The following is a 7940-nucleotide window of genomic DNA, read 5'->3' on the forward strand; positions in this document are numbered from 1 at the left end:
TACGTCTAGCCCTTGGTGCTTCCACACCAGGTGTAGGTACAGAGGCCCTCCTGAGCTTGACTTCATTTCACTCCGACACAGTATGAATAATATCAGTCTGACAGGAGCGGAAAATGACGTCCACGTGCTACACCTACATCAGATCCAGTTATTAACTTCAGGTCTGAGACACAAATCAATTTCCATTTAGAAAATAGAGATACGTTTCCGACAGAAAATGTCACCATTATACACCGTATGGGGCGCGGGGGGGGGGGGGGGGGGGGGCATTTAGTAAACTGTGCAGAGGCTATGTGACTTTTTGTACATTTATAAAGGTATAATTTTTACATCGAAATTATTTATATAATATTATATTTGTAATAAAATTACACAATGTGTCTATATATATATACACTGTATATATATATATATAGAGAGAGAGAGAGAGAGAGAGAGAGAGAGAGAGAGAGAGCACTGCCAATCAGAAGAGAAATGAGAGATGCCTCTTTCTTTCCTCGAACAGAAAATTTGTAATGACGCTTTGAAAAATACATTTTCATTTTATTCTTTTTGTTATGTTTTGTTTTTAGTTGCAAATGGATATGGACGCTTGGAGGTACAAGCGTACACCTAAATACGGCCCTAAAATATGATTTTTCCTATGAAAAAATTAATAATCTGGAATGTGGTTATCATACCTCTACCCACGCCTGTACGGGCCTGGTCAGACAGTAGGCATGAGTAAACAAAATCATACGTCTACTCACGCCTGTACGGGCCTGGTCAGACGGTAAGTAGGCATGAGTAAACAGAATCATGCCTTAATGATCAGAATTTTACAACTGTTTTCACAATATTTTTTTTATTCCTTTAACAAATAAAAACGTACATTACAACACATAACAAAAAAGTAATACAGTATATTCTCAATTTTTTTTATTTTTTATTTTTTTTTTTACATTGTAGTTGATAGTTAAACCGCGCAATTTGATTGGTCGATAAAATTATTTCAAGAAATCTATGGTTGGTATACACCTTCCAAAGTTAATGTTGAGTTGAACAATGTTATAATGTCTCTGGTTAAACTCACTCTGAGGTACAGTGTACACATTAAAAAAAAAGATCGTCTGGACCAATCAGAAAACATCATTCCTGATCGTTTTATAAAGAACAACATCGTTAGCATGACATCACAATACAGAATCAACAAGAAACCTCCAAAATACTGACCTTTTACATTAATCTGAATTTCTTTACAAATCAGTTATAAAACTTGCTTGATAGCAAAACAAATCAGATATCATATCGGTAATTAAGAAATATGAATTAATGTATTGCTCAATTTTAATTGCCCTTATTTCTTACCTAATCGCATAACAAATTATTGTATGGAATACTCTATACTTTAATCATATTGTATTCTTCTCGTAGGTTATAGTTCATCTGAATGTTTGCAAATGATGTATTTTTTAGCTCTAGTTGTCTTTCAAAAATTTATCCATCCCAACGTATAGTCCACGACGAACGTTTTTGAATGAAGCCAACCTCGGCATGTTTAATAGAAAGTTAATTTCGATAGAAATTTAAATATTTAGTTTCGGTGGCCTCAGATACTTTAGAATGATCCACCGTGTGTATTTAGTTCTTTTCTACAGCCAAAGGGATGAAAAGCAAAGATATTATTTATCCCAAACCCTCAAAAATCATATTACATTAATACAAATCATTAAATGTTTCATGTTACACGATTACGAAATAACGTACTTAAGTAGTCTATTATAACTTGAAATGATGTACATGTAATCTCAAAAAACACATGCTTTGTACTTGGAATGTGGCATCCCCCCCCCCTCTCTCTCTCTCTCCCTCTCTCTAATTTTGAATATAATTATCATTAGTAATTATTCTTTGATTTTGAATATAAGCATCATTATCAATATTCATTGAAAAACTACCTTCGTTGCAGTTTTCATTCATAGATATAATACTGAAAGCAAATTTCCAAATTAAAAATTATTTCATAGAATGCCATTTGCCCTGATTAACTTGACGTCATTGAGGAATATTTCAACATAATGACATGTTTAGTAAATGTATTGGTCCGTCATTGAATGCTATTTTCTCAAGACAGACTGGTTAGGCGCAGGTCAAGTATTATACGGCCTTTTGATATTTTACCAATGACGATAACTGATTACTGATTTTAAAAAATCCAAATGTGGATTAGAACAAGTGGTTTCAAAATGATTGACAATTAAATAACATAAAGTCTGGCTACGCACTATGTCATCAAAGGGAATTTTTAAAATCTATTAGTATTCAATTATTTTATTAATCTATCTATTGTATTTCTGTAAATTTGTAGCTTACCATAGTACATTACAAATTTTGAAAAGAAGGGAGTCTTTATGCTGGCTTACTTATGTGTAATACAAGCGGATAAGATCTATTAGGAGGAACAGGTTTCCGGTAGTTTGAAGAAGGAAAGAATATTAGAATATACAGGATATTGTCCATGAATCAGGTATTGTTCACCATTTCAGGATTTGTATCATAAAAGACTTCTTCAATGCATATCAGTGACGAATTATTTTCATACTGGAGTCAAAATTTCAAGAGACAACATGTTTTAAATGTATCAATGTATAATGCACATTCTCATGCCATTGTTCCTATAAGGAATAAAAGGGGCATTATGAAAGTATCATGCTTTCTCTGTCTTTTTTCACACTTTTGAATGTTAAAAATAGTTATTCATATATTGTATGACGTATGACTGCAAATTTATTTAAGGAAGAGGATAAAGTAAGTTTTAGACCTTATATCCAATCCTTTTGTCAGTTGGCAATAAAATATGTTCAATTCCACTTCTGTATAAAGTAGGTGTAATACAAAAATCTATAATTCTGTCATGTCCAGAATCACAACCCTGCCCAGTTCATGCAATACAGAAATTTATTACATAATGATCTATGAATGTATCCGTCCAGAATCACTTCTATATAAAGTACATGTAATACAAAAATTTATCATATAAATGAAATATCACTTCTACATAAAGTAAATGTAACACAGAAATTTATCATATAAATGAAATATCACTTCTGTATAAAGTACATGTAATACAAAAATTTATCATATAAATGAAATATCACTTCTACACAAAGTAAATGTAACACAGAAATTTATCATATAAATGAAATATCACTTCTACACAAAGTAAATGTAACACAGAAATTTATCATATAAATGAAATATCACTTCTGTATAAAGTACATGTAATACAAAAATTTATCATATAAATGAAATATCACTTCTACACAAAGTAAATGTAACACAGAAATTTATCATATAAATGAAATATCACTTCTACACAAAGTAAATGTAACACAGAAATTTATCATATAAATGAAATATCACTTCTACACAAAGTAAATGTAACACAGAAATTTATCATATATATGAACATGCTATATGGAGTATCACTTTTACACAAAGCACATGTACTGGAGATATTTGTTACATCACTGTTATATATGTAAATAATACTGTAAAACACTATATCATATCTGTAATAATTAATCGGTAATAATTATCACACTTTTCATAAAATAATGATACATGTATCTGATGTATTTTGATGAAATAAAAGAAAATTCATCCTCATTTCGTGTTATGACAGAATTAACGTTAGATCGTCAAGTGAAGATGATTTATGACGTGTAATGAAAGCTATTTCAGTGCCTCATATTTTCAATATCCAGTACCCTTGTACCAGCCATAGAAATACAAACAGCAGACCGACTTTCCCTACCATGATACACACATTATTTTGATTCACAACTCCCCCACAGAGTCACTGACATATAACTCGTACATCACCAACCTGAATGCATTCTTAAGTCAGTCACCACGGTGATAACGAATGCTAGAAACCGACTTACTTTTGTTTTCCTTTATTCTTCACATCCTTTTCCAATATTCTAAATAATTTGATAAGAAGATGGTATTCTGAAAATGTTAATAAATTGTTCACGTTTCAATGCCACACTGGTTATTTCGGGGGGTTCTCCCGCACGGAGAATAGTACTTTTCCTAAAACCAAAAAGCTGCATATCTGATTATGTTGTACTTTCCGTTTTATATGGTGTCCCTATAGGGCCATTTGCCAAAGTGCAATAATGACACACACACACACATGTGTACCACACACGCATACCGTTGTGTGTTTGTGGAGTTCTCATTTAGACTTTCTATGTGTACATATCTACTCGTCGATTTTTAATTAGCTAATTGCCGGAAAAAAAAACCCATGTAAGTTGAATGAGATTGTTACAAGGAGGGGTCTGTCGCGTCCCATTCCATGATAATGCTATAAGGGCATAGTAAAAAGATGTCACCGATTTTCTTTTTAATCTCTAATTTCTAATATGGTAAATGAAAACTTCCTTCATTTGAACATTTTATATTCAAATTCATGACCAGATGAGAATTTCCTACAATAATATTAAGTGCAGTTTCTAAAAAGTTGCTCCCTGTCTTTAAACATTTTGATTGTTATACAACATTGCTATTTTTACATCTAAACAGTTAAAGATTTACAACTTGTAAAATTTTACTTTTTCAGAATGCGCCCTTCACCAAAATAAAGATTATTCCTAACAAATTCATTCATCATAAACGTCTAGAGTCCCTATGGTCATTGCATACAGAGACTTAATAATAGGTACTTACAACGTGTGTTTGGTTTAAGTTCTGAGGGGTCGTGATGATTTGGGATACTGTAAACTATTTATCTGTCGGTGGAGTATTTATTAGGAACATATTATAACATTCACTGGGAAAATCACTATTCTAACATTTGAATTGTAATAAGTTGATGAAATGTTTTGTCATTGAGTGCGATAAACACGACTCTTCTCCTTCCAGTACATTTACTTTGAACTGTCCCTTCAACTCCAGTTGGAATGCCCTTCTCTTAATTTTGTATAGAATTTACGAGATTGATCTTCACTTGTTTACTGAAGTGGTGACTTGGACATATCATAACTTGTATAACAAAATGTTCAGTTCAGATCGTGTCCAGGCCCCTTTAAAACGGAGGTCCCATGTCGCGGCAGGACAATTTTTCTCTTGGTTATGAACCACTTTGTGATCGACAGTCATTTACCGGGTGGTACGGTTAGTATTCCTAATATGTGATGAAGATGAATCACAAAATGTTTAGTATACTACAAAAGTCAAGGAGCATTTTGTTTTATCTTTGTGTAAGCATTCTTATTAGACAAGGGATTTAAATGTTCAAAATGGGATTTATAATAGCGGACTCAAGATTACCTATTTAGGAACACAATCCAATGGAAGCTTCCTTTTCTAGTGAAATCGACGTCACAACTTCACGTCTGAGATATGAGAATGCAAGGTAAAGATAACGAAGAGTGATCAATCTCGTAACTCCTATAAGCAATACTAAATAGATAGTTGGGCAAACACGGACCCCTGGACACACCAGAGCTGGGATCAGGTGTCTAGGAGGAGTAAGCATCCCCTGTCGACCGTATGTATTTCCGAGATAAGACGATTCATTCATATGAGATTTATGACCCATGGTCTCTTTTATAGTTTTCTATCTGACAACAAAATCAAAGGTTGAATAATTTAGTACATTTTGTTGTTAGCTACAGCTTAAACCGTTGTTAGTATCCACCTGTTTTCGCTAATGACAGGTGAAGATAACGAACAGCGATCAATCTCATAAATAACCGAGTTAGTGTACTTGTTTGTAAGTACGTTGATAGTGCTAACCCAAAAGTAAAAAGCCCGGAAGTTTTGTTTTATCAGTTTATTTCTTCGTTTTACGTCCTTGCGAGAAATTTTCACTCATATTGAGACATCACCAGCTGTAAGTGAAGTATCAATTTTAGAACTATGCTTAGGTGCTCAGGTCCGTAGCAGTGAGGGTTCTCTGCGTTTGTTAACGTCTTGAGTTTGACGAAGTCATGACACGTGCGGGGTTCAGACTCACGACCAAAGAAACCCAAAAGAAACATGGATTCTAAAGCAAATAGTGTATAAAAATGGCTTTAATCGGAGTGTGTGATGATAAGCTCTACTTCTGAGAAAGAAATAGAAAGGAATTAAGTTTGACAAGAATACGTAGTCGTAGTCCATTAGACAGACTACCCACCATAAGAAATACCGCCTTCACCTGTTGTTAAACAGGCAATGCTTCTGACAACGCCGTGTAGAAATATGGAATTGTCCATGAATCATTTCTGACACACTATGCATGGGGAAGACATTAAGCTCCGAATCAAGTCTAGGGTAATAAATTAAACACATTCATTCACACAATATCATTTATTTAACTCCGAAATTTGTCATTTTGCAAAGCATGGTAAAAATTCTATTATCTTACACGTGTAGCGTGATGCTTATTGTGTTTTGAGCTTGCAGTCATGAAGATTCTTAGCACGTTTTGCTCGTATTGAATATTTATCATGATACAAGAAAATCTATATGGTAATATCCGTTGTGTTATAATTGCTTTCGATTCTTGTATGTGTATGTTACTTCACTGGAGTGAACTACCGCCTACAAAGAAAATGTGACGGTCGTTCATATTTTATTTTAACTTCGTGTAATTTGCGAGGACTTTAGATGTCAGATATTGTATAAGTATCCCGACTAAATTAGAACTTATTTAATTATATTTCGTCTACATGTATGTTACGACATATCACTTGTTGAAACATTTTATGATACAAAACCCTTTTTAGCTGATTTTCACGGTGAAAATCTTCTGGGAATAACTAATTCCTCGTGCATAAACGTGTAAGAAAGACGAAATCTGAGGAAAAGCTCGCTGTAGAGAGAAGCATTAAGCTGATGTGAACATGATTGCATTGAAAAGTACGAGTTAACCGTCTCAATCCGTAAATGAAGGATTCTCAGATCAGCACACGTGAGATAACTCGTATATAAAAGCACAAGGTTTTCGGTGATCACATTTACAAAACAAAAACAAAAAACAACAACAACAAAAACAACCAAAGAACGCATTAAACTTGAATGTACTGATCTTGCCGTTTGGTCGCGCAGTCTAAAAAAAAAAACTGTTGATTTAAGGCATTTCATAATTATTTCTTGACATCAATTGTGCTGTAACACGGAACAGGTTTTGCATACAAAGTGAATACTGCGCGACCACGCTTCAACCAATACGTCTATTCACTCCCATTCCGTGTTAAAGACACTAGATATCAAATGATAATAATAATTTAAAGAACTTAGTTCCTCAGCTTTTGAGTACAACCGCACACAAGATGCTACACGTAAAACTGTAGGTACTAAATGTATGTTATTGGTACAAACATACATGTTTGATACTAACCCTATCCATTTGATCATGTCACTAATTGTTAAAAAGTATGTGCTAGGTAACCCGAAATTCTGTATGAAAATTTATTTTCTTGGGCAATATCTTTGATCTAAAATACCCATCATTTTATCTTACATCTTCAGTTTATAATCAAGACAATGCAACGTCTGTACAATTTTTGAAACTGACTATGCTTCTATTCTTTTAAACTCCCAATTTCTATATTGTTAGAGGACTTGAGAGTAAACATTAATACATTAATTTGATTTACAGATTAATTTGTTTTCCTTGTGTTGTGTTGATACTAACACAGAACTAGTTTTTGCGAATAAAGATGCAAAAAGGCCAGGTTTAACATACAAACATCATGACCCCTATTTTCCTCTTTGGTTTTATAAATAACAAAAGGCCTACAGGCCTTATCGGTCGCCTGAGTATTAGTTAAAATATCACTAGCCTAGTGGACTAGATTAATTGTATATTGTTTAACGTCCCGCTCGAGAATTTTTCAGTCACATGCCATGATGGAGACGTCACCATTGCCGGTGAAGGGCTGCAAAATTTAGGCCTATTAGTG

Source organism: Ostrea edulis, chromosome 1 (genome assembly GCF_947568905.1).
Source record: "Ostrea edulis chromosome 1, xbOstEdul1.1, whole genome shotgun sequence".
NCBI lineage: Eukaryota > Metazoa > Mollusca > Bivalvia > Ostreida > Ostreidae > Ostrea > Ostrea edulis.